Source organism: Camelus bactrianus, chromosome 8 (assembly GCF_048773025.1).
Source record: "Camelus bactrianus isolate YW-2024 breed Bactrian camel chromosome 8, ASM4877302v1, whole genome shotgun sequence".
Classification (NCBI taxonomy): Eukaryota; Metazoa; Chordata; class Mammalia; order Artiodactyla; family Camelidae; genus Camelus; species Camelus bactrianus.
The window spans coordinates 68,944,740-68,969,262 of record NC_133546.1 but is presented as its reverse complement, the minus strand read 5'-3'; the positions used below and the strand labels follow the sequence as shown (position 1 = coordinate 68,969,262).

The 24,523-nt window shown below is 38.2% G+C and overlaps 1 protein-coding gene across 1 annotated transcript in view; it reads right to left on the bottom strand.

The window, feature by feature from the left end:
* Positions 1–13,493, bottom strand: part of FILIP1 (filamin A interacting protein 1) — a 209,182-nt gene extending 195,689 nt beyond the window's left edge. Inside the window, exon 1 of the mRNA XM_074368721.1 lies at positions 13,473–13,493. The gene's annotated coding sequence lies outside the window, so the exon portion shown is untranslated. The remainder of the gene's footprint in view (positions 1–13,472) is intronic.
* Positions 13,494–24,523: the final 11,030 nt, after the last annotated feature.

Here is a 24,523-nt window from a genome sequence, read left to right as displayed (position 1 = left end):
TTTTTCAGTTATACATGAACACATTTATATTGTCACATTGTTTTCTCGCTGTGAGCTACTGCAAGATCTTGTATATGTTTCCCTGTACTGGCCATTTGTTTAATCAGTACACTAGATTGCTTTTATATACATTTCGTGGGGTCACAAATTTACTTGCAGACTGCAGCTTAGATATGTAAAGCAAAATGTAACTCCTTTAATTTGACTGAAACGGCTCTGAGCTTCCTCACAAGCCACCATCAGCTGGTTAGAGGAGGGAATTAAACTTTCCTCAAGAGTGTTTAAAATTTACTTCCAATAACTAATTGAAACAGCCCCTTTAGGTAACGGTCTGAGCAATCTAGGAAAGAAATGCAGATTTTTAGTCTCCCACCATGTCCCTGTGTACAAGTGCGTGCACACACACACCCCTCTGCTGTACAAGGCAGTATCTGGGTGATGGGGGAAGGCTGTGGTTTATGTGAGGACACAGAACCATTCAAGTTCTCCAATCTTAGGCCACTTGGGTTCTACCTGCCCTGCTGGCATTATGACTCAACTCCCTTGCTGGAATCAGCCTTGATCTAGTCCCTTAGCTGACTGAAAACCTGGTAGCACTCCATGGTTGGTGGAGATCCATCTCAGCCTCAGCAGTGCTGTAGAGCTCCCCACATCTCTGACATTTCCTATATCCAACCATCGGGCCCAGCAGTCCACCTCCTGCCTCTGCTTCAGAGCCACTCCCATCTCAGTAGTCTCCATGGCTAGACTGACAATAAATTTTTTCTTTTTTAATGGAGGTGCTGGGGATTGAACCCAAAATCTCCTGCATGCTAAGCATGTGCTCTACCACTAAGCTATGACCATCATCTCCCTCCAATAAAATTTATCAGCCAAACTGAGACACTTATGAGAGTACAGGAAGGTATATGAAGGTACATTATAATTACATGGGCACAACTGGGATAAACTAGGGCAGTCTCTAACTGGGACATAGGGCAGGCCCTCCGGTTCTTGACTTAGCTGCTTTGCAAGTTCCCCTTCCAGAGCTTCGAGAATTTCTTAGTCCTATTTATACTACATGGGATGGAAGAGGGGTCCAGAAAAGCTAAACTTTGATGGTCCCACTAGCCACATTGCACAGCCAAGTTCAATCTGTTGAGGCTGAGTCCCATGTTAGTCTAAATTAGCCCAAAAGGCAATCCCTGTTGGATTATAAATGGAAATAGCCTCCCACACAACCATTTAACACAGGTCCTCCTCTTCCAGGAAAGCTCAGGGAGGGGGATGGCTCAGATGCCGCAGGGGGAGAGGTAGCTGCTCCTCACTCTAGGAAAACTCTGCGAGCTAAGGTTTCTAGACCTTCCTTTTAGTAAGTGAAAGCAAAGCTAAAGGAGACTGGGGGGAAACTCTCAACTCCAAAAAGCCTTGCTCTCAACTCTATTGTCTGATTAAAAAAGTCCAATGCCGGTCTCTCATCCTGGACCTCTAAGCCTCAAGACTCCGATTTAGAAGTAGAAGACTGTGAATGAAAAATGATTTCAGGGAAGAGGTGGAAATAAAATGCATTGATTTAACACTTGTAAAATAAAATAACTAACATACAGAAGGTGTTCCTTCTCAGCCATGTTCTGCCTGTAGTGAGAGAAGTCCTTAAGGTCGTTCAAAATTAAGATCTTTACACAGACTTGATAAGTTGAATAAACAGATGCCCTTTGTCAGATACACTGTCAGAATCATTAGACCCTCAGAGGTCAGGGTTCAGCTGATTTTAGAACCAAGATCCTGTTCTAAACACTCAATGGCTCTGTGATTTTATCTTTGACAAACCAAAAAGTATTTTATATCAGGTTTCCAATTAGGGCTTTGCTTACTCAGTTAAATGTCTCAAACCTAAGCTGTAAGTTTTAATGTTTAAAAGTGGCATTAAATGGTTTTCCAATATTGAAAAAGGATTATTGAAAGGTCCCCAAGGCTCGTGATGTTTCACAAAGACATCCTAGTGGGTTCATTCTTCTATGTCTTCTACTTAGTGCCAGGCAGTGACAACAATTGCGTCTCATGTATGTTGTTACTGTAGTTGATATTGGATAATCCTAAACTAAAGGAAGTTCTCTCTACCAATGTGCAAATTTCCAAGCATAGGCAGAAGAGTACACAAATGCTGAGTAATCAGAGTTTTGGAAGGACCAAACTAGAAGAGGCCAGGTGGAATTTGTCTCGGAAGGTTTTATAATGCCTCTATGATTAATAAACCTAAGGAAAACATCTGAAGCGTCTTTGAAATGCTAAGAATGAACCATTGGAGAACAACTGTGCTTCAAAGAGTTGCAAACTATGTGAGGCCATATCTCATTGGGGGGAGAAAAGGAATCCTGTGCCTCCAATAAATTATTTAGAAAGAAGTAAAAGACTGAATTGGACAAATTTAGGAAAGTTTCTATTAACTCATCAATTCAAACGACTCCCCTCAAACCTTAAATCCCAGGATTTCCAAAGTAACTTCCTAGGAATTTGTGTGCCGAACTGAATATTCTCAGAAATGCAGCTCCATATTACATACCAGATCAGCTGGGACTTAACAAAAGGAAACTGTGTGGAAATCTGGATAGTTCTATAAATATCTTTAGATGCCTCATGTATATGAAAAAAGGAGCTTAAGAAAACAAGTAAAGGAGACACTGTGCTTTATAAATTATTATCAGTACACACTCACTGAGTAGCAACAAGGAGCAAGACTTGTTCCTGGGCATAAAAAGGTGGGTTTGCCCCTTCCTTCAAGACATTTCATCTAGCTGATATGATAGATATGTAATTAGAATGCACACAATTGCAATGAAAACAATGCAACACAGAATTAGTACAAAGAATCAAAGATCTTCTTCTCTAATGCAAGAGTTTATGAGGAAGAGAAACTTTTTGAAAGGGTCTGGGTAAATCAGAGATGCAGATAGATGACCATTAGGCAAAGAGTGCACTGCATATATAACAAAGGTTAGCCAGTTGTCAAATATTCATGATCATGAGAACAGAAGTTATACAGGTGACTGAAATACATCCATGAGATCCTAAGTTTTACACAAATTTCAAAAACCCCACACTTTCTTCCATCATGCATCAATTCCCCTAAACCACAGGGCCTAAATTAGAGTTTCATCCATCACTTGACCAAAAATTATTTCACAGTCACAAGGTAGGTGCTGCTGGGAGAAAACGCCTGGTCACCGTTGGAATGGCAAGTGGGGCTTCTCACTGGCCCATGTTTGTGGGGACCCATTTATGACATAATAAGCACCCTCCAGCAGGTCCCCACACCGCATGCCAGACAGCCACAGAGTCCTCTCCAAGAAGCCTAAGATTCCACCCCACGTCTGCTTCTCCCTTGAGCTCCCAACAGCCCCACCCAGAGGCCAGCGCTCAAGAACCTGCTTTTCCACTCTGCCCATGACGCAACCTTCCCTCCCAGCCCCACACTCCATTTTCCCCCCGTCTCCATCTCCAAAGGCGCACCAAGAAAGCAGTAGATGAAGAGCTTTGCCATGGGTCGCAGGTGCACCAGACAGCTGTGTGGTAACTGGACGCTCTAAGAACTTGAGGCCTGACACTGGGATTGAGGTCATGCTGACTGCACAGCCTCCTGCCCATGTCACGACATAAGAGCGGAGATCCCTGAGAAAGTGGACCACCCCTACCACAAGGAACAGGCAGCAGAGGGCCCTGGCTCTAGACCCCAGCACCTTTGAAGATCCTCACCTACCGTCTGGGTTGCTTAGATCTTAAAAAAAAAAAAAAAAAAGCAGCATTTTCTTAAAACATAGTTAGAGATTATATGCTATTTCCTATGGCTCTGAGAACAGAATCCCTCTTGTAGTAAATATATCAGGAAACTGAGGACCTTCAGACATTTTACTTTCCAGAATTGTTTTTATAAAAGTTACTACATGTGGAATTGTAGGACTCCCTGTGGTAACTTCCGTTCATTCCCATTTCTCTCCTGTTTTCAGTCAATGAAGAAGTTACCCAGAAGGTTGAAAAAGAGGCAATAAATAAATAATAAATTAGGTAAACCTCAATTCAAATATACACTCTTAAAAAAAAATCAAGACACGAGACGTATACAAATGTGTAAAAATATGAGTGACGGCAGGAAAAGTTCTAGGTGAGTATATGGTTGGGTGAAGAAGCGGAAGAGATATGTGATGAAACCCAAGCCCTTGTCTTTAGCATTGAAATAGCTCTGTGACTCGGTTTTAGTGGAACACTCCATTCAGGCTGACGGGTTTCTTTCCTTCCTCTTTCTGTAATGAGTGAGATTTACAAGAAGCTGAATCAAGCCTACTATAGATACTGTACTACCAAGATGTGGCAGGGAGTGCTGGTTGTGCACAAAAACCCACTCTCCCTTTTCCCCCAGGAACTGACTCGGAGCTGGATACTGACTTCCCAACCAGCCAGTTTTCTGCCGCCGCGTGGCTAAGATCTCTCCACAACAGCAGGAATGCTGGTGCCACTTCGGGATCTGGACCTAAGACAAAGGGGCTGAAGTTCCCTGCCTATCTCTTCCCCTTCCCGCTGGCTGGAACCTAGAAACAGCGACTCCCCTTCGACCATGTAAACAACAATTTTCCCCTTGTGTCTCCTCCTGCTCCTGTGGTGAAGCAACAAGACGAAAGGAACCCACTTGCCTGAGTGTGAGTCCTGTCACTCTGTCCCGCTGAACCCCGGGCTATTACGTGAGAAGGAAACTTCTCTGTTCTTTAAACCACTGTATTTTGAGGTGTCTCTCTCTCTGTCTCTCTTTTTTTACAGCAGCTTAGCCTTGTGCTAATTCAGAAGAGAAAGTATGTTATCAAAGGAAGGATATAGTATTTAGGAACAATCATAAGAGGTCAGTTTAATTTTTTATTTCCCTAGCTGTTTTGTACTGAAGCCTGGGAAAACACTGTGCTAGTGTAGAAGCCATCCCACATTCCTTGGACAAATTTTCAGTTTGCTCTGGTGAGATTCCAGCTGCCAGTATCTGCATCCTTCAGTGCTCTTCTCCCAGCTGTTGTTTAGGTGCAGGCTAAGGTACTAGAGAATTAATATCCCAGGGAAAAGCCCTCAACTGGTGGCCTCCCAGAAGTTGGTGTATTAATATCCCAGCTCCCCCACCCTTAGGCGGAAAATCCTAAGGTGTGTGCTTTGCACCATTTTCCCTATGGAATTAAGCTCCAGGTGCCCTTCGTGAGAGCTGGCTTGCCCGTGTACTCTTTATTGGTTGCCCCTCTGTCACTTGATTTCTTCCTCCACTTCCCTACCATATTCGCTAACTTCCCAGATAAACTGATTTCACTCAAATTCTTGCTGTAAGATCTGCTTCTGGGAGAACCCAAAGTAAGACAGCCAGCTACTTCACATTCACCATCTCAGCCAAAACAATTCTCCTACATAGCTATTATTCTTAGACAGGATTATGCTATTTTTATGGATGAAGAAATCGAACTTCTGAGATGCTAAGTAACAGACCAAGATCAGTGTCACAACTAGAATTGGAACTTGGGACTATTTCACTCAGAAGTTTTTACACATTCTAATATACTAGACCCCACTAGAAGTGGAAGTTTTACAATTATCTACTGATACAACTTTCAGTAGAGGATGATGTTGGCAGTTTTATGACTGGAGGATGTATTTCAGGAAAATTAGACAAAAAAGGTTCTACAGTAGCCTATAAAATTTGTTTTAAATAAAACACTTCTGATACCATCTTGTTAGATACACATTTTTAGCCTGAACAGGAAAAATAAAAAAAGGCAGTTTTAGGCTACTTGCTAACAAAAATGTATTTAGCACTTTTTAAATTAGTCAGATCCTGACTAGAGCTAATTCTGTTGAATAAACCTGCTTCTTAGGATGTCTGCATATATTCTTTCTTGGTAGCAACCCAGCTCTGCCCACCTCCCTGTCAGGACTCGCGTAGGGAAAGGGAGAGTAGGATGAATACACATCAAGGTATAAATCATTCATTAGGCTTAGCGTGCAGGAATTTTCGTATTTGAACAAAGGATTCAATCTGTCTACTAGAGAATTGATAGAATTTCGGTTTAGAACTTCAGAATGTAGTCAACAAATACAATTTAGACAGATTTGATGAGACAGTTATCTTTCCTACGCTTCTCCTAAAACTAATCCCACACAAAGCAGGCGCACACAGAGGATAGTAAAAAATCTGAGGAAATAACAGTTTCTTTATACTTGTATTTGCAATTTAATCTGTGGATTCTTCTCGATTTTAAGTTAACAGTCTTCCAGGAAAAACCCTGCCAAGTTGTCGCACACAAGCAATACAAGGGGTTAAGGTAATACTGTAATAGCGTGGAAGCATTACAAGATCTCAGAGAAAAAAGCTGTCTGTTTACTCTTCACCACCACTAGATATAATCTAAACACTACATTCCTAACAGGATATGCAATATCACTTGCATTCAGTCTGGGCAATTGCATTCCTCTCCTGGTCTTAGCTGAACTCTGCGGGCATGATCTTAAGCTTTAGTTATTTGAGGTAAACGAACCCTGTGGTCACGCCTGCTTCAACTGAAGCTAATGTCAATATGGACGGGCATTGAGGAGTATACTAAAAGCCTCAAAACACTGATTATCTTCAGAAAACGTAATGAGTCCGTTCCTTATTGATGTCAGATTTTTATAGGGAACATTACATCACATAAAGTCTGAAGAGGGATGAAAGCCAGGATAAACAGAGCTGTGCATCAGGAAGTCTTAAGGCTCACAGCAGTTTAGCTGATGGAGTCATATTCGTATCACTTTTATCCAGACTGTGATAATAAAACAGAAATATGCACATTGGAACACACTTATCTAACTTATAAAAGTGTACAAAGTTTTATGTGCGCATGTAAATAAAACAAACTTTGCCTGTCTCCAGAAATGGCTTTTCATTTCTCCAGGGACTCACACATGAGATTTTATGGTTTAATCAAATAATAAAATGTACTCTCTCTGTATATATATATACTAAATGTATTTCATCTTAAAATAGTTCTGCCTATTTTAAAAAATTAATTTTTATTCAACACTCTACAGCATATCCTCATTTTAAGACTTCAAGACTTAAATATTATTTCACTGAGGATGTTGTAACTGCCTGATTGAGCTTTAAAACAAAGTTACACATGAAGAACTCCAGTAATAGGAGAGTGGTATTGTAATTCTGTGGTTGGTTATTTTTCTTTTAAGTTTTCACTTATTGGTGATACAAACAAGTGTTTATGAGTGACATAATATGGTCTCTTGGGTTTGCTTTAAAATGCTTCAAATACTTTGGGAAAATGAAGGTTGGAGCGTATAGATGAAGCAGTAATGCAGGATGTTGGTAATTACTGAAGTTGGAAGATGAATATAAAGGGGCTCCTTATATCATTCTCTCCTCTTTTGTATATTTTTAAACATTTCCTAAATAAAAACACAAAACAAGTAAGATGTTATTAACTGGATAAAATCATGCAATTTCTATTTAAAAGAGAAAGGAACAGTAACAGTGAGATACATCAATGTACATCAATAAGAATGATACAGCTTTGATTATATGCTTTGAAAAGACCATGTTAGGTGCTTTCTGTGATAGTATTAATTTACCACGGATGTAAAAGGTTTTTAATTACACATAGAAACTCCAAATTTTTCTTTAATATGTTCAAATGCTATCTTAAAGTATTTATTAAAAGTTTGGGAATAAAAATGTGATCTTTTTAGAAAAGTAAAAACAGTCTCATGTTCACCATTTTCCATATTTTTAGAGGGGGCTTGCCAAGTTGGATAGACTCTGGCGTAGAGGAAAGTCCTCTCCAGAGAAATGCCAGGTAGAGGGACATCTTGACAGCTCAGTGACTCCTGCTACAGTTCCCTTTTGCACAGAAGAAGTTCTGGACGTTTTTCTGATGGGAGACTTTTAGGCACTATTTACTGATATATATTTTCAAGCTTCTGGCCAATAATATGTAACCATTACTGAATCACATCTCTTTTTGTTTTGCAGCATGCAAGAGAAATGAAGCTATATATTCATGGCAGGTAAGTAACACAATTTTATCTTAATTTGGATGGATTTTAATAGTGGGGTTAGTGGTCTATATTACACCTTATCTACCTATGAGGGGAAAAGTTCTTAAAATGAAACACAATTTTCAACAAAATGAGTTGCTTCACCATCATACAATAACCTGAATTCAGACCCTTGTTCTTACATTGATGGGTGATGCTTGACTGCCACCTGGTGGCTGATCTCCTCCGAGCAGCGTGATTGTCCTCCGATAGCCTGGCATGAGGCAACTCTCGCGACAGCCTGACACTCCAAATGCCAAATTAAAATAAGACATTCTTTGCCAGATAGATCATGCTACCCAGAAGTAGAATCCTGAACCTCATGACACACATAACTATATTTGGAGATATATAAACAGCACTGTTCTATTATGATAAAAAATTCTCTAATAATACAAAAATGAAAAGCCAAAACATTAGTAGCATTTGTTATTTTTTAATAGTCTATCATGTTTTAACAACTTAATTTGGTAGCATGAGTCACCAAGGGATTATGAGATTTGGAATCAGAAAACCAGGTTTCATATGTTTAGTGTGGCCTTTGAGCAAGTTAAGAAAATTATCCTTGTTTTGAGTAGAAAAAGACAATTTTGAAATTGTCCCTTTTTTTCTCCATACTTTCTTGTCTCCCTGCCACAGTCAGTGAGAAACTTGTTAACTCAAGAGAACAAAAAAGGAGAAAGTCAATATTCAGGGCAGTTTGGTTTGTCTAATAACTTACAAAATGGGGCATCAGGGAGCAGCCATAAAGTTTATATTATATGGGTCCATTTGGGAAAATACTAGGAGACAACCAACTCCTTCCTCTGCCCAGGAAAGGGAATATGAGGTCACTCGGACTGTAAGGGTGGTGGACAAGGCTTGGGGAGGAGGGAGGAGGGAGAAGTCTGGCTCATGCTCAGCAGACCACACGGAGAGGTGGAAAGTCAGGATCAGAGGTGGCCAGCACCACTAGTGCTCAAAATCATGCAGTTTGGAGAATTTCTTCTATTGTATACTAGTCTTTTTTCTCATTTGTAGATCAAAAACTTTAATGGGAAGATTGGGACACATCACCTTGTCAAATCATTGCTTTCTTTTTAAAATTTTTTTCAGTCGAAGTATAGTCAGTTCACAATGTTGCATCAATTTCTGGTTTACAGCATGATGTCTCAGACATATATATACATACATATATTCCTTTTCATAATGTCTTTCACTATAAGTTACTACAAGATATTGAATATGGTTCCCTGTGCTATACAGAAGCTAACTGTTGTATATCTATTTTACATATAGTAGTTAGTATCTGCAAATCTCTCTTGAACTCCCAATTTATCCCTTCCCACCCCCTTTCTCCTTTGGTAACCATAAATTTATTTTCTATGTCTGTGAGTCTGTCTCTGCTTTGTAAATAAGTTCATTTGTGTCTTTTTGCTTCAGATTCCACACATGAGTGATATCATATGGTATTTTTCTTTCTCTTTCTGGCTTACTTCATTTAGAATGACGATCTCCATATCCATTCATGTTGCTGCAAATGGCATTACCTTATTCTTTTTATGGCTGAGTAGTATTCCATTATATAAATATACCACTACTTCTTTATCCAGTCATCTGTCAGTGGATGTTTAGGTTGCTTCCATGTCTTGGCTAATGTAAATAATGCTGCTATGAACATTGGGGTGCATACATCTTTTCAAATTAGAGTTCCCTCCAGATATATGCCCAGGAGTGGGATTACTGGATCATATAGTAAGTTGACTTTTAGTTTTTTGAGGACTCTCCTTCTGTTTTCCATAAGATCATTGCTTTCTATTTCTGAAACTCCAAATGAGTTTTCTGCTGCCCATTTCCTTCCCTGGGTTAACCTATCCTCTGACCTGAATTTGCTATCATTACTCTAAGTACACCACAACAGGCCGCAAGGTATCCACTATCTTCATTTCCCCACATACTCCTTCCCTTGTGTCAGTCACAACTCAGTTGCTCTTGCCCATTTCTATGTCTCCCTCCTTGACAGTCATATTCCTCCTTTTACTTTACTATTTTAAATCCCTTATGGTTCATGTGTCCCAGTGTTCCCAACCTGTGAAACTCTTTCCATCCCCTTCACACCCCTCACACTTTGTGATGCCTGCCTTGTTATTTACAGGTGTGGTCACATCTGCTTCTTGATCAGTGGTTCTCAGCCTTGACTACAATTAGAATCACACTGAGAGAAACCAAGACCCTTTTGGAGAACTGGATGGTTCCAGGTATAGGGTAGAGAAAATATAAGGTGAGCCTGAAACATGCTACACCACCAAGCAAGAAGGTGCTCAAAGACAGTGTTGTTACACCTTGATTTGAAGAGGCTTCCATTGGCTAAATCTGGGATAATCTGAGCATTAAAAAAAAAAAAAAAAAAACCTAAAAACAGTAAAGGATTAAAATACTCAAATTATAAAAGGAGTCCCTGGTACCCAGGTACGCAGAAGAAGTTGAGCAAGAAGGAAAAAAAGGGATGGGAGAAGAAACGATCTTCTGATAGAGGAATGGGAGCTAATAATTATAAAGGAATAAAAGATTTTTTTTAATTGAAGTATAGTCAGTTACAATGTGTCAGTTTGTGGTGTACAGCATAATTTCCCAGTTGCACATATATATACATACATATATTCATTTTCATATTCTTTTTCATTAAAGGTTATTACAAGATAAAGAATAAAATAATGTCATTTGCAGCAACATGGATAGACCTGGAGATCATCATTCTAAGTGAAGTAAGCCAGAAAAAGAAAGAAAAATACCATATGATATCACTTATATGTGGAATCCAAAAGATTTTTTTTTTTAACTACCCATTTTGCCTTCCCCCAATGTAGTAACTAATTTAGGTAAAAATCATTAATGAATGATGAAACTATTGGTTAAAAGTCGATGAGGAACAGTATATTCACATGGTCTCTAAGTACCAACTGCAAAGAGGGAAATACAGCTTCAAAATGGAGCCATCTGGCAGTCTGCCCTTAACTAAGTGATCGTACTTAGCACCATCACTAATAAGGCAGAGTGACTCACTGAGCCTTCTGGTGTGATGCAGTCCGTGCACACCAGCTGTGATTCAGCCTTGCTGAAAATATTTCATCTCAATCTAATCAAAAGGACATCACGAGACAAACTCAGAATGTGAGACATTTCAAATGACAACTGTGCCTTTATTCTTCAAAAACAGCAATATCATAAATTTTAAAAAAAAAGATGGAGGGAATGGTCTAGATTAAATCGCATAGCTACAGAACATATGATCCTTGATCATATCCTGAATCAAAAACCAAAACTGTATACACACTTTGTATACAGTTAAAGAAATTCTAATGAGCTAAGTCAGATGATATTATGAAAGTATTGTCTTCTTACATGTGATAACAGTAGGAGAATATCCTTATTCTTAGGAAATGCATGCTGCGTGTCATGATGTGTTCAACTTATTTTCAAATGGTTCAGCATGTGTGTATATATATATGTATGTATGTATACAAATGATCCATAGATAAAATATTTATACATTTCATATATGTACATACTTAATATGTTATATATACAATCTAAAGATAGATGGGTGTTCATTGTACTTGTCTTTCAAATCCCAAATTCTTGTCAGTTTAAAATGTTTCAAAATAAAAAATCGGAGGACAAAAGTCCTATGTTGTTTGGTAAGGCTATTATGAAACTGGAAGATTGTGTAAGGCAAAGTAGAAAAGGCCCCCAGTACAGTGACTTTTGAAAGCTGGAGACGTCATTCTCTGTCATGGAGTTCGGGAACGATTTCATGGAAGGAAATACATTTTTAAATGTAAAAGTTTTGAGTTAGGAGGGACCTTGCAAGTCATCTAATTCAGCTCCCTCATTCTGAAGATGAGAAAGCTGAGAGGCTAAGTGGCTTGTCCAAATTCAACAAATGTTTAGTGCAAAGCTGTGAGTCAGAAGCCAGAATCCATGGTGGTTTGCCATTAATCCATTTATTGAGCAACTCCTACATGCTAAGATATGCCCTACTTTCCATTTGAGATGGACCAAGAAGGACACACTAAGTAAGGAAACGTGTGTGGAACTCAACTGTTACAAGTTTCAAAATAAAATTTAAAAGTCAGAATTACTGGCTTTGAAGATGGAGGAAGGGGTTCATGAACCAAGGTCTCTGGCAGCCTCTAGACACTTGGAACACCCTCAGCCAACAACCAGCTAGGAGACGGAGACACTTCAGTCCACAACTGCCAAAAGCTGAATTCTGCCAACAATCTAAATAAGCAAGGAAAAGGAGTCTCCCCTAGAGCTTCTAGAAAGGAATGGAGCCCTCGTGACAACTTGATTTTACCCAGCGAGACCCATACTGGACATCTGACCAGCAGAACTGTACAATAATAAATGTGTGTTGTTCAAAAAAAAGAAGTTGAGGGGGAGGTGGGTGTAGCTCAAGTGGTAGAGCACATGCTTAGCAGGCATGCGGCCCTGGGTTCAATCCCCAGTACTGGCCATCAAAAAATAATTAAGTAAATAAACCTAATTACCTCCAACTCCCACCCCGCCTAAAAACACCTAAATTAATTTTTTTTAAACCTTAAAAAAAGAAGAAGTTGATTGGGCAAAAACAGGAACCAACAACTGTTGTACCACTGCAACACACAAAGCAGTAAAAGACCAATGAAAATCCCAGGGGTATTATTAAGCTTTTGTAAAAACCCCAAATAAATACAGAGTAGCTCAATTTTTAAAAAATATTCATTGTACGTTAAAAATTTGGGGGGGTTGTCTTTTTTTCATTGAGTGAAAAAGTCTGCTAAATTGCATTATTGATAAAATTATCTATTTGTAAAATTTAAGTTTTTCTTTCTCACGTATAATATATCTCAGACTTTGGAGAATTTTAAGGTTATTCCTATTTTCTTCGTCCTTCTTTTCCTAAGATTGTATGCAGTTGGGCATATAACCTTTGTGAGAGAGCAGCTATTTAGCATCATCAGCTCCTGTTTGGAAAACAAGTATTTTCAAAGCTAATGAAAGCCATGATTGGCATGATTTTGCTTAGCCAACTGAAAACCATATAAAAATCAGCAACATATTATGCAATAACGTAGTCTCATGGCATAAACAAGGATGGCCGGATAGATCTGAAAAGAAACCTTAATTTTTAGGTGATTGGCTTAAGGGTTGATTAAGTATATACATTGCTTTTTTTTCCACTTAGCTAAGTCATAAATCTAATTTTGAAAATCAGATAATCTCATTCAAACCTCTGTTTCTAGTTTTCAGACCCAAAATAGAGCAACATCAGCATGACAAATATTTATTAGAGTCCTTTAATGAACCAGAAACAACAAGAACAAACAGAAAAATAATGGAATAAAATAATAGGTGGAAACTCTTACCACAGCCACTGTCACTGCTTTCCAAAAGCTTCTGGGCATTGTAGTTTCCTAAGGAATTCAAAGATGGAAATTTTTAGAAATCGTCTTCCTATTTTGAAGGGCACAACAGAAAACTGTGCTCAAATTGACTTTCCCTGTTTAGTTCAAAAGCAAAATAAAATGACAGTGGTCAAATACATTTTCATCCAGTTTGCGATGCTTCATTGTACATCCAGCCTATCCTGATATGTTACTTTAATTATATTTTTATGTGGGAAGTATTGTCTCCTACCAAAGCATGCTCTTTATTTGGTCAGACAGAAGATTCAGAGAAAAACCATTTTCATTTTCTTCCAGTGGGAGTCAAGTCTGCATTGAGGAAATGTTTGTCATGCTCACCACATTTTTGTCATTTACTTGCTTCACAGAGCCAGTGTACAACTCTGAAGAGAGAAGAATGGCCACTGTGTATAATGCTGGAGAAATCCTCCCTGCCACCCATCTTTCCTTCTGTTGGACAGCCAGGCCAGTCTTTCTATAACAACTTTTCGATTCTGAATCTTGCTCAAAATTTGCTAAGGTATCCCTTTTGTCTCCTGCCCAGAATCCAGGCTCTCTAACCTGCCTTCAGTGATTGCCCTCCCACCAAAAATCACCCCCCAAACAGGGCCAAACTGGTCCATTTTTTTTCCCTTTGCTCATCCTGCTTAAAGTGAATTTTATCCAAATCCTAATCACCCTTCAAGAGCCAGCTCAAGGCCTCTCTCATTAATAAGAGCCTTCCCAGTCCTTGCGGCTCACATATTAACTCTCTCTGAGTGCTTGTCTGAGCTCTTTTTTCTTTTGGCATTCAATAAAATATTCCCTTTTTATCCTTGCCCTTTTTTATGGTCCACCTTCCACTCCAGTTGTTGGGAAATAGTAAACTGTATGCCATAAACGCAAAAATGATTATATCTGTGGTAGATTGTATTATTACTTGCAATTATTCACTCCGTCCTTCTTCAGGAATAAAATATGTTCCCTTACCCCCTTTGATTTAGGGCTCAGACATCTGACCTGCTTCTTTGGCCAATGGAATGTTCGTTAGCTATCACTTCAAACAAAGTTTTTGAGGAATTGCAAGGTTCCAAAACTCTCCTAGTTCCTGTGCCCTCTGCCATCAGAAAAGCACATTGTACATAAGGCTTTCCTTTAGTTTAGGTCTCAAAATAAGGATATAAGTAGAGGATAGTCAGTTTGTAGTTTGGAGTAAAATCACAACATCCAGTCAGTCACTGACAATATGAACTTGAATAGAAATAAATATTTGTTGCTGTAAACCACTGAAAATCCGAGACTGCTTGTCACGTAGTAAGAGCTGCTTGACACAGTATCTAATATTTTGTAGGTACTGATGTCCTGTATCCACAGGATCTCGTTTAACTGACACAATAATCCTCTGTGCTACGTATTTTATTATCCACTCTTACATATGAGAAAACAAAGATGAGGTAAAGCAACTAGTCCAAAACACACATTGCTGTAAGATTTCAGAGTCAGACACGTCTAACTTTGAAGTTAGGTTCTGCCACTTACCAAATACAGCATCAAAGACATGATAACAGCCTCACTAAAAATCAGTCATATGTAAAATAGAGATAACACTTAAGCTCTTTTCACACTGTACTTTTAAGGGCTGTTGGGAGGATTAAATTATATAATACACATGAATGGCCAAGGTTTAATGAACGAGTCTTAATCTAAGTCACGGCTAAATTAGACCCTGAGATAAACACTTGATGTGGGTAGTTTAGGAAGCATGTGTGAGGAGGGGGAAAAGTGAGATAAAGAATGAGAAAAGCGAGTAAAATGATCAGGTTACAATTTGGGGCAATAGGCTCAGTCACACTAATACCGTGTGGACTGTGACTCAGATGACCAAGTGAAAAGCCCATCAAGATCCTGCACAAATAACAGCCAAAAACTCTCTACAAAAAACCAAATAAGCAAAAACTGGAAAGTGAAGTCACTGGAAAGCGAACAAGCAGATTCTGGAGGAATAGAAACTTGGAAGGAGGATCAGAAGGGGATGAGTTTTCCATCATTGCAGATTTTACCCTGAGGGCAGGCTGAAGTCAGCACTGAACAGCATGCCTAAAACTCTAATAGGAAACAGTCTTTCTGGCCTAAAGAATCAGAGGGTGGAATTTAGAGCAACCACAGATCCTGAAAAGTTGGGGTGGAGGTGGGGAGAAAGAAGTGAGCCAGAAAGAGAGAGCCCTGAATTCTGTTTATAAACTCTACTCCACACGCTGAACCGTACATGCATGGAAAAGACTTTAACACCTCAGGTAAGGACAAAAGGAATGAGTAGAGATTTGAGCTGCTCCCCAAGAGAAAGTCTTTACACTTTGAGTTCAGCCAAGATAATTTCCCACTTAAAAAAAAAATTCTTTGAAAAAATATAATCTTGAGTCTTCACTTCATAACATCCTTCAATGTCCAACATACAACCCCAAATTGCTCAACTTACAATGAACTAGGGAAATGTGACCCATTTTCAAGAGACAAGACCATAAACCAAAACCAGTCTCAAAATGATCTAGATGTTGAAATTAGCAGATGTGGGTTTTAAAGCAGATTTTATAACTCGACTCATCGAAATTAAAAAAAATGCTTGTATTAATGAAAACATTAAAAATCTCAGCAGAAAAAAAAAATAGAAACTGTAAAAAAGAACCCAAAGGAAATTCTTAAACTTAAAAAATGCAATTTTGAAAATAAACCTCACTGAACAGACTTAACAGCAAGTTGGATATGACAGGGGAGTCAGTGAACTTCAAAACAGATCAATAGCAATTATCCAATCTGAAACACAAAGATCTTTTTTTTTAATTATCAGAGTCTTGGAAACCTCTAGGACAATAACAGAAACCTAACATACGTATATCACAGTCTCAAAAGGAAAACACAGAGAGAAAGATATGCAAAATATAATGGCCAAAAATGCCTAAATTTGGTGAAAGACAAAAATGTACAGATTCAAGATGCTCAGAAGGAGAAATACAAAGAAAACCACATCTGGACACATCACAGTCAAAATGCTAGAAAGCAACAATAACGAGAAGCAGCCAGCAGCGAAAAAGAACGCGACAATGAATATATGTGTGTTCATGTATAACTGAAAAATTGTGCTCTACACTGGAGACTGACACAACATTGTAAACTGACTATAACTCAATTTTTAAAAAAAAGAGAGAGAGAGAGAGAAGCAGCCAGAGAAAAATGATACATTGAAAACAGGGGGACAATTTCTGACTATGAACTGACTTCTCCCCAGAAACTACAGAGATCAGAAGACAGTGAAAGAAAAAATAAACTGTCCTTCAAAATTCTATATCCAGTGAAAATGTCTTTCAACTATAAAGGCAAAATAAAGACATATACAGGCAATAGAAATCTAAAAGAACTGCACTACAAGAAATGCAAGAAGAAAAAGGAGGAGGAACAGGAGGAGGAGAAGAAAAAGAAAGAGAAGAAGGAGGAGGAGGAGGAGGGGTAGAAAACAAAAAGCAAAATAACCCAAAAACCTGTAGGCTGAAGGAAAAGTGAAACCAAATGGAAACTCACATCTTCAGGAAGAAATAAAGAGCTTTAGAAATTGTTACTATGGGTAAATATAAAAAAGACTATTTTTTCCTCTTTTAAAAAATATATGACTTGTGACCCAGGAATCCCGCTCCTGGGCTTATATCCAGAAGGAACCCTACTTCAGGATGACACCTGCACCCCAATGTTCATAGCAGCATTATTTACAATAGCCAAGACATGGGAACAGCTTAAGTGTCCATCAACAGGTGACTGGATAAAGAAGATGTGGTATATTTATACAATGGAATACTACTCAGCCATAAAAACTGACAACATAACGCCATTTGCAGCAACATGGATGCTCCTGGAGAATGTCATTCTAAGTGAAGTAAGCCAGAAAGAGAAAGAAAAATACCATATGAGATCGCTCATATGTGGAATCTAAAAACAAACAAACAAACAAACAAAGCATAAATACAGAACAGAAATAGACTCATAGACATAGAATACAGACTTGTGGTTGCCAAGGGGGTGGGATGTGGGAAGAGAGACTGGGATTTCAAAATTGTTGAATAGGTAAACAAGATTATACTGTATAGCACAGGGAAATATATACAAGATCTTATGGTAGCTCACAGAGAAATGAATGTGACAATGAATATATATATATGTTCCTGTATAATTGAAAAATTGTGCTCTACACTGCAATTTGACACAACATTGTAAAATGATTATAAATCAATAAAAAATGTTTTTAAAAAATATGACTAAAGCAAATATTAAATATTCTCTCATGGGATTTATAATATATGTAGATGTAATGCATATGACATTCATAGCATAAAGGATGGTAGAAGCAATAGTTAATGATCTATAAAGTTTCATAGCTTCTACATTTCAATGTCAAGCAGCCATCAAAAAATATAATGCAAAGAGGTCTAACTAAAAGGTCTATAGACAAATAAAATAGAATTTGTAAAAATATTCAAATAATCAAAAAGAGGGCAGACAAGGAAGAACAGAGAAATAATAGAGGACACAAACAGAAAATAAATGATAAAATGGTAACTCTAAGTTCAACCACATGAATAATTAATAATTAAATGTCAATGGACTAAATACTCTAATTAAAAGAGATTGTTAGAATGAATAAAAAGAAGCAAGACCCAAAAGTGTGCTGTCTACAAGAGATACACTTTAAATATGAAGGCATAGTTTGAAAGGAAATGGAAAGAAAAGATATACCATGAAAGTAACAATCATGAGAAGACTGAAGTGGTGATATTAATATCAGACCAAATAGACTTCAAAAATCATCCCAACAGAGACCGAGGATGGCAGGGTTGCCCCTGCCCTCAGAGGAACCAGTGCCTGTGGCACAGAAAAAGCCCTCAGGCAGAAAAACAGTGACTGACCTGTCTGTTGCTATAGGTGAATTTAGTTGAGCCAAGGGGATGTGAAGAAGCTATCAATGGCATCTACACGTAGTGAATGAATAAACAAACTAATAAAGAGTGGTCTCGGCGAAATAAACAGAAAACTCTTCCACTACAAACATGTAGAAAGGCTTGGCAAATCAAACAAATATCTTTTTAATATGCATAACTGAACTCGCAAAAAAAGGGACCAGAAACTAAAAATCCAGTGGCAATCAAGTGACCTGATGCTACAGTTACAGGGGAAGGGAGTGAAATTTGCAAGTGGACCAGAAAAGATTTTACAACTCAGCAGATCCTTGACTCCTTGGTTGACAAAGAAGTTCAGTTCCCATAACTGCCCATCTGCATGATGGCCCTTTTCTCCTAAGAGAGACATTCTTGGGCCTCTCATTTATTCTGCAAGCCCCTGTCCAATTGGAAAGAGATTCTGTTATCTGCCACGTTTCTTTCTGTTGTGAGCAATGGAAAACTGATGTGGTAGGGGAGGTGAGTGCGGAGAAAGAGGGAATTCTCGGCTACATAAATGAGACTCCAAGCCTTGTTGGATTCAACGCTAGAGTAATGTCAACATGACCTGTTCTCAATCCTCTCAGCTCTTCCTCCCTACATGTTGGCTTTCCTCATGGAGAGTTATTGGCAGCAAGATGGCAATCAGCATCTCCAGGCTTACATCTTTATTGCTCTTTGTCCAGCAAATAAGAAAGCTTCTGTATCACTGAAGACAATAGTCCTGGGCCTGACTCTGATTAATCCAAATGAAGTGGCATGCCTATCCCTAAACCAATCACCAGTCACCTGCGGGACACAATATTCTGATTTTCCAGTTAAATTATATTTTTACTTCTGAAACACAGGATGAAATCAATACCACATAAACGATTATAGCAGACATTTTAGCACCCTATGTCACATCCTCTTGTCTCTCTTCTCATTTCAGTTTCAGGTGTGATGGAAACTTCTGTGCATCCTGAACCCATCCCACCTCAAGCACCTGCCCTGTGTTTCTCTACTTTTCAGCCTATAGGCTTTCGAAAGCTTGAGGAATTTGCTCAACCCACATGTAGACACAGGCTACAAGTACAGAGGAATTAATGTCCCTACTGACAACATTCAACCATGTAGAGATGAGAATAACAGATAATTCCCCAACCTCTCCACCTTCAGAGAACATTCTAATGGGTCCTCAGAGGATCAACAAAAGGGCTGAGCTCCAGTTGCTCACAGTGGTAACTAGCTTGATAATTCACTCTTTATTGACTTTTCATCACTATATCCTCTTCCAACTCCCTCTCTCCTTCTTGAAATTATCTCCCAAATAGACCACCTGCATCCAAGTCTTATTCTTAGGCTCTGTTTAAGAAGAATCCAAACTAATAAGCTAGATGCATTAGAAGTAAGATAGAGGATGGTTTCTCTGAGAAAAACCAGAACATGATTACCAGATGGTGAGTGTATCTGAGTAGTCAAAACAACAATGTCTATTACAAATCTGCAGTCCTTCAACCTTCTCCTGCCTACTTAGGGACTAGCTTTTGCATCTACTCTGGAAGGATCCCCAAGAGCCTTGCACCATCTCTGGCTTCAGTGGTAAAAGGTGACAAAACTTGGATACTAATTCAGCTCCTCTTTTTTTCTTTTCTTCCTTTTTTCCAAAAGTCATACAGACTCACATTCATCAACACTGAATTCTTCTGAAGATCATTTCTACAAAAAAATATTAATCTCTTTTCAGATTCTGCCTCTTTTTGGCTACTTGCATACCATGTACTGGCTCCTGACATTTTTGTCCTTCTCTCTGGCAGAATCAACTTTGAGAACTAAGGCTCTGTTCAGTTTACCTTGATTTTATTGTCTTTTGATTAATATCCCCAGCTGAAAGGTCCAAAAGACTATAACATTATCTTTTCTTCCTCCTCCAATGTCAGACTTGATGCTGCATCCATAGAGTGACCATGAGCACAAACTGTACAGGAAATTGTAAAGTTTTCTTAAATGGTAGCCAAATTTAATCCATTCAAGAATTTCTCCCACCAATGCCCCCCAAAAGTTCTATACTCCTTTTGTGTTGGTAAAACCCCTCCATAAGGAAACATTCCTGCTTGGAAACTGCTAATCTCCCTCCTTAACCAGAAAAAATGTAAACAATCTCTACTGCACATTTTCTTGCCTCTTACTCATATTTTCTGGATTGTAGCCTAATCCATCAAATGTCTGTGAGTATGTAAAGTTGTCTAGAATGACATGTCTTTGCTGGCAGCCACTTGACCAACTCAAGGTCATAAAGAACCTCCCAGTGAGAATATTCCATCTGCTAACCTAAACAGGCAAACTGCACCAACTTGCACCTCACTCCAAGGTAGTACCAGCATGGCTATGTTATTTTGTCCCAGAAGCTGCCTTGTGCCCAGGTCTTGGTGTGTATCATCACAGGCACAGGTGTAAACTCCCTCCTCCAGCGTTGTTAGGTAATTCCCACTGAAGTCCCGCTTCGGGGCAAACTTCTTTTAGCACAGAGCACACAATCCCCGAACAAGGTTTCCCAAAAGGAACTATTCCTTAATACAAAAGAGACAGTTTCTCATTCATTGTCCTAGTACACTGTGACAAAGGTAAAATCATGACTCTAGTACAAATATACCACAAATATATGTCAAGTATTTTTTAACATATGAATCAGTGAGAGAATGATGAACACGTTGCAGCCAGTTCAAAAGAGAAGCCAAAGAGCAGGCACACAGAGAAGCAATCAAAAATGCTGAAATGAGTTTACTCAGAGATACAAAGCTGGCCTCACCAGACAAAACTCATTTGAATACTTTCCACAACTGCAGAGTTGTAAAATAGCTCAGTTAAAGAAATGAAAGGTGAGAAGCCCTGTAGAAAACATAACTTGCAAACATACACTAGACAACACCTAGTACTGAAACTGAAAATAAAACCAGTAGTCATTTCTTGCCCATTTCAAAGATTTTCTTTAACAATCTCCCTTGTCCCACCTTGTGATCATAATAATCTCAAAAATTATTTTTGTACACATAAAAAAGGTTAGTCTCATCAGGCGTGGCCTAGTTATTCACGTAGATGTAGCAGTGTTAATTAACCAGACAGATCTCCTTGAGATCGCTTTGCAAATTTACAGTCGTATGGTATTGAACAAGTACTTAAGACCAACATACTGCAAATAAGAAAATGAGCACTGAGGTCTCATGGTCATGAAAAAGGAAAAGATCTGTCGCATAAAAACCACATGTTGCAGAAAGAAATTGCCATGCTGAAACGAGAAAAGAGAAACAATAAAAATCAGAACTGGGAAAAGGAAAATAAATATTTTGAGGACATTGAAATTGCTAAAGAAAAGAATGATGATCTTCAAAAGACAATAAAATGGAATGAGAAAACATTAACAAAAACAATATTCCAATATATAGTGGACAGCTTAATGTTCTGACAGCTGAGAATACAATGCTAAACTCTAACCTGAAGAGTGAAAAACAAAGCAAAGAAAGACTGGAAACAGAAATTGAATTATACCGTTCCAGATTGGCCACTGTCATCCATGATCATAATCAAAGTCAGACAGCAAAGAGAGGCCTGGAACTTGCTTTCCAGGGAGCAAGAGATGAGTACTTCCGCTTACAGGCAAGACAAAATGAATTTTTTTCATTTTCTTTTTTTTTTTTTTTTTTGCCAACTTGCTTTATTTAGTAAAATTTTACATTATGCAAAGTATAAATAAAAGCGTATTTTAAAAAAAAACACCATATTAACTTCTGTCTGCAAGTTTTTATAAGGAATCTTGGGCTGAACTTCTGAAAGCCTCTCATTTGCTACCCTGAGACTATGATATGAAGCCGAGAAAATTCTCTTCACCAATTACACTTGAAATATCTATAAATCTGGGTGAATTTCTTTCTTGAGGTCACCAAAATTCTCTTAACCTAATTAACCTTCCTTACCACCTGTGAGGCTGAGATCGTATATACTAGGCACCAAGCCAGTGGGAACTCATTCAAGTTGGCTTCAGAAGGGTTTTGTAGGCATTTTTCTTCCATAAGTAAAGTCAATTTTTTTCTTTGCAGTGGCTTATTATACTTAATTAAATAAGCATCATTCTCAAATATGACACTCCAGCTAGGGCCTTGTTTGCACAATCAATTTGTCTAATTATATTCTGGCTAAAAAAAAAAAGAGAACAGATTCTTATTGAATATACGCAAATCATATTTTGCCATGAAAAGCAAGGAGACACAATAAAGTTTTTATTGCATTTTTTAACCTTTTTTTGAGACATAACTCACATCCCGTTAAATCCACCTTATTAAAGTATACAATTCAGCAGCTTTGGGCATTCACAAAGTTGTACAACCATCACCAATGTCTAACTTCAGAACACTTTCATCACTCCAAAAAGAAACCATGTATCTATTAGCAGTCACTCTCCATTTCCTCTTCTCCAGCCCCTGGCAACAACTGACCTACAGACAGTCCCTGACTCACAACGGTTCAATTTACAAATTTTCAAGTTTATGATGGTATGAAAGTGATATTCATTCAGTAGAAACCAAACTTCAAATTTTGAATTTTGAGCTCTTCCTGAGCTAGCAGTATGCAGCTATGATCCTCTCTCGTGGTGCTGGGCAGAGGCACCAAGCCACAGCTCCCGGTCAGCCCTGTGACCACGAGGGTAAACGACCCACACACTCACAAACTCTGTATCCAGGCAACCATTCTGTTTTCACTTCCAGTACAGTATTCAATAAATTACATGAGCTATTCAACACTTTATTATAAAATAGGGTTTGTGTTAAATGATTCGCCCAAATTTAAGTGTTTTGAGCATGCTTAAAGTAGGCTAAGCTATGATGTTCAATAGGTTAAGTATATTAAGTGCATTTTCAACCTATGATATTTTCAACTTATGATGAGTTTACTGGGACGTAACTTCATCGCAAATTGAGGAAGATCTGTACCTCTGTTTCTTAGGGATTTGTCTATTGTGGACATTTCACATAAGTTAAATCATACTATATGTGACCTGTTGTGTTTGACTTTTCCACTTACCATAATATTTTCAAGGTTCATCCATGTTGTAACATGAATCTCTATTTCATTTTTGTGCTTGAGGATGAATAATACACCATTGTATGGATATACCACATTTTGTTTATCCATTCATCAGTTGTTGAACATTTGCATGGTTTCCACTTTTTTACTATTATGAATAACACTGCTATGAACATTTCATGCCCAAGTTTTTGTGTGTACAGATGTCTTCATTTCTCCTGAGTATGTATCTAGAGGTGGAATTGCTGGGTCATATGATAACTGTATGTTTAGCTTTTTGAGGAACTTCCTAACTGTTCTCCAGTGATGTACCATTTTACATTCCCACCAGAAATGTATGATGGTTCAAATTCCTCTACATCTTCACCACCACTTGTCATTGTCTTTTTTTTTTTTATCATATCCAGTGAATTTAGAGGAAAGGCTTTCAGCTTTTCACCATTGAATATGATGTTAGCTGTGGGTTTGTCATAAATGGCCTGTATTGTGTTGAAATATATTCCCTCTATATCCACTTTGATTAGAGTTTTTATCAGGAATGGATGCTGAATTTTGTCAAACACTTTTTCTGCATCTATTGAGATGATCATGTGATTTTTGTCTTGCCATTTGTTCATGTGCTGTATTAAGTTGATCGATTTGCATGTTTAACCATCCTTTTGACTCATCCTTTTAAATCCAATTGGTCATGGTGTATGACTGTTTTTATGTATTATTGGATTCAGTTTGCTAATATTTTGTTGAGGATTTTTGCACCCATATTCATCAAAGGTATTAGCCTGTAATTTCCTTTTTTTATGGTGTCTTTTTCTGGTTTTGGTATCAGAGTAATGGTGGCCTCATGGAATGAATTTGGGAGTGTTTCCCCCTCTTCAAGTTTTTGGAATAGTCTGAGAAGGATAGGTATTCACTATTCTTTATATGTTTCGTAGAATTCCCCTGTGAAGCAGTCTGGTCCCTGGGCTTCTGTTTCCTGGGAGTTTTTTTATTATTATT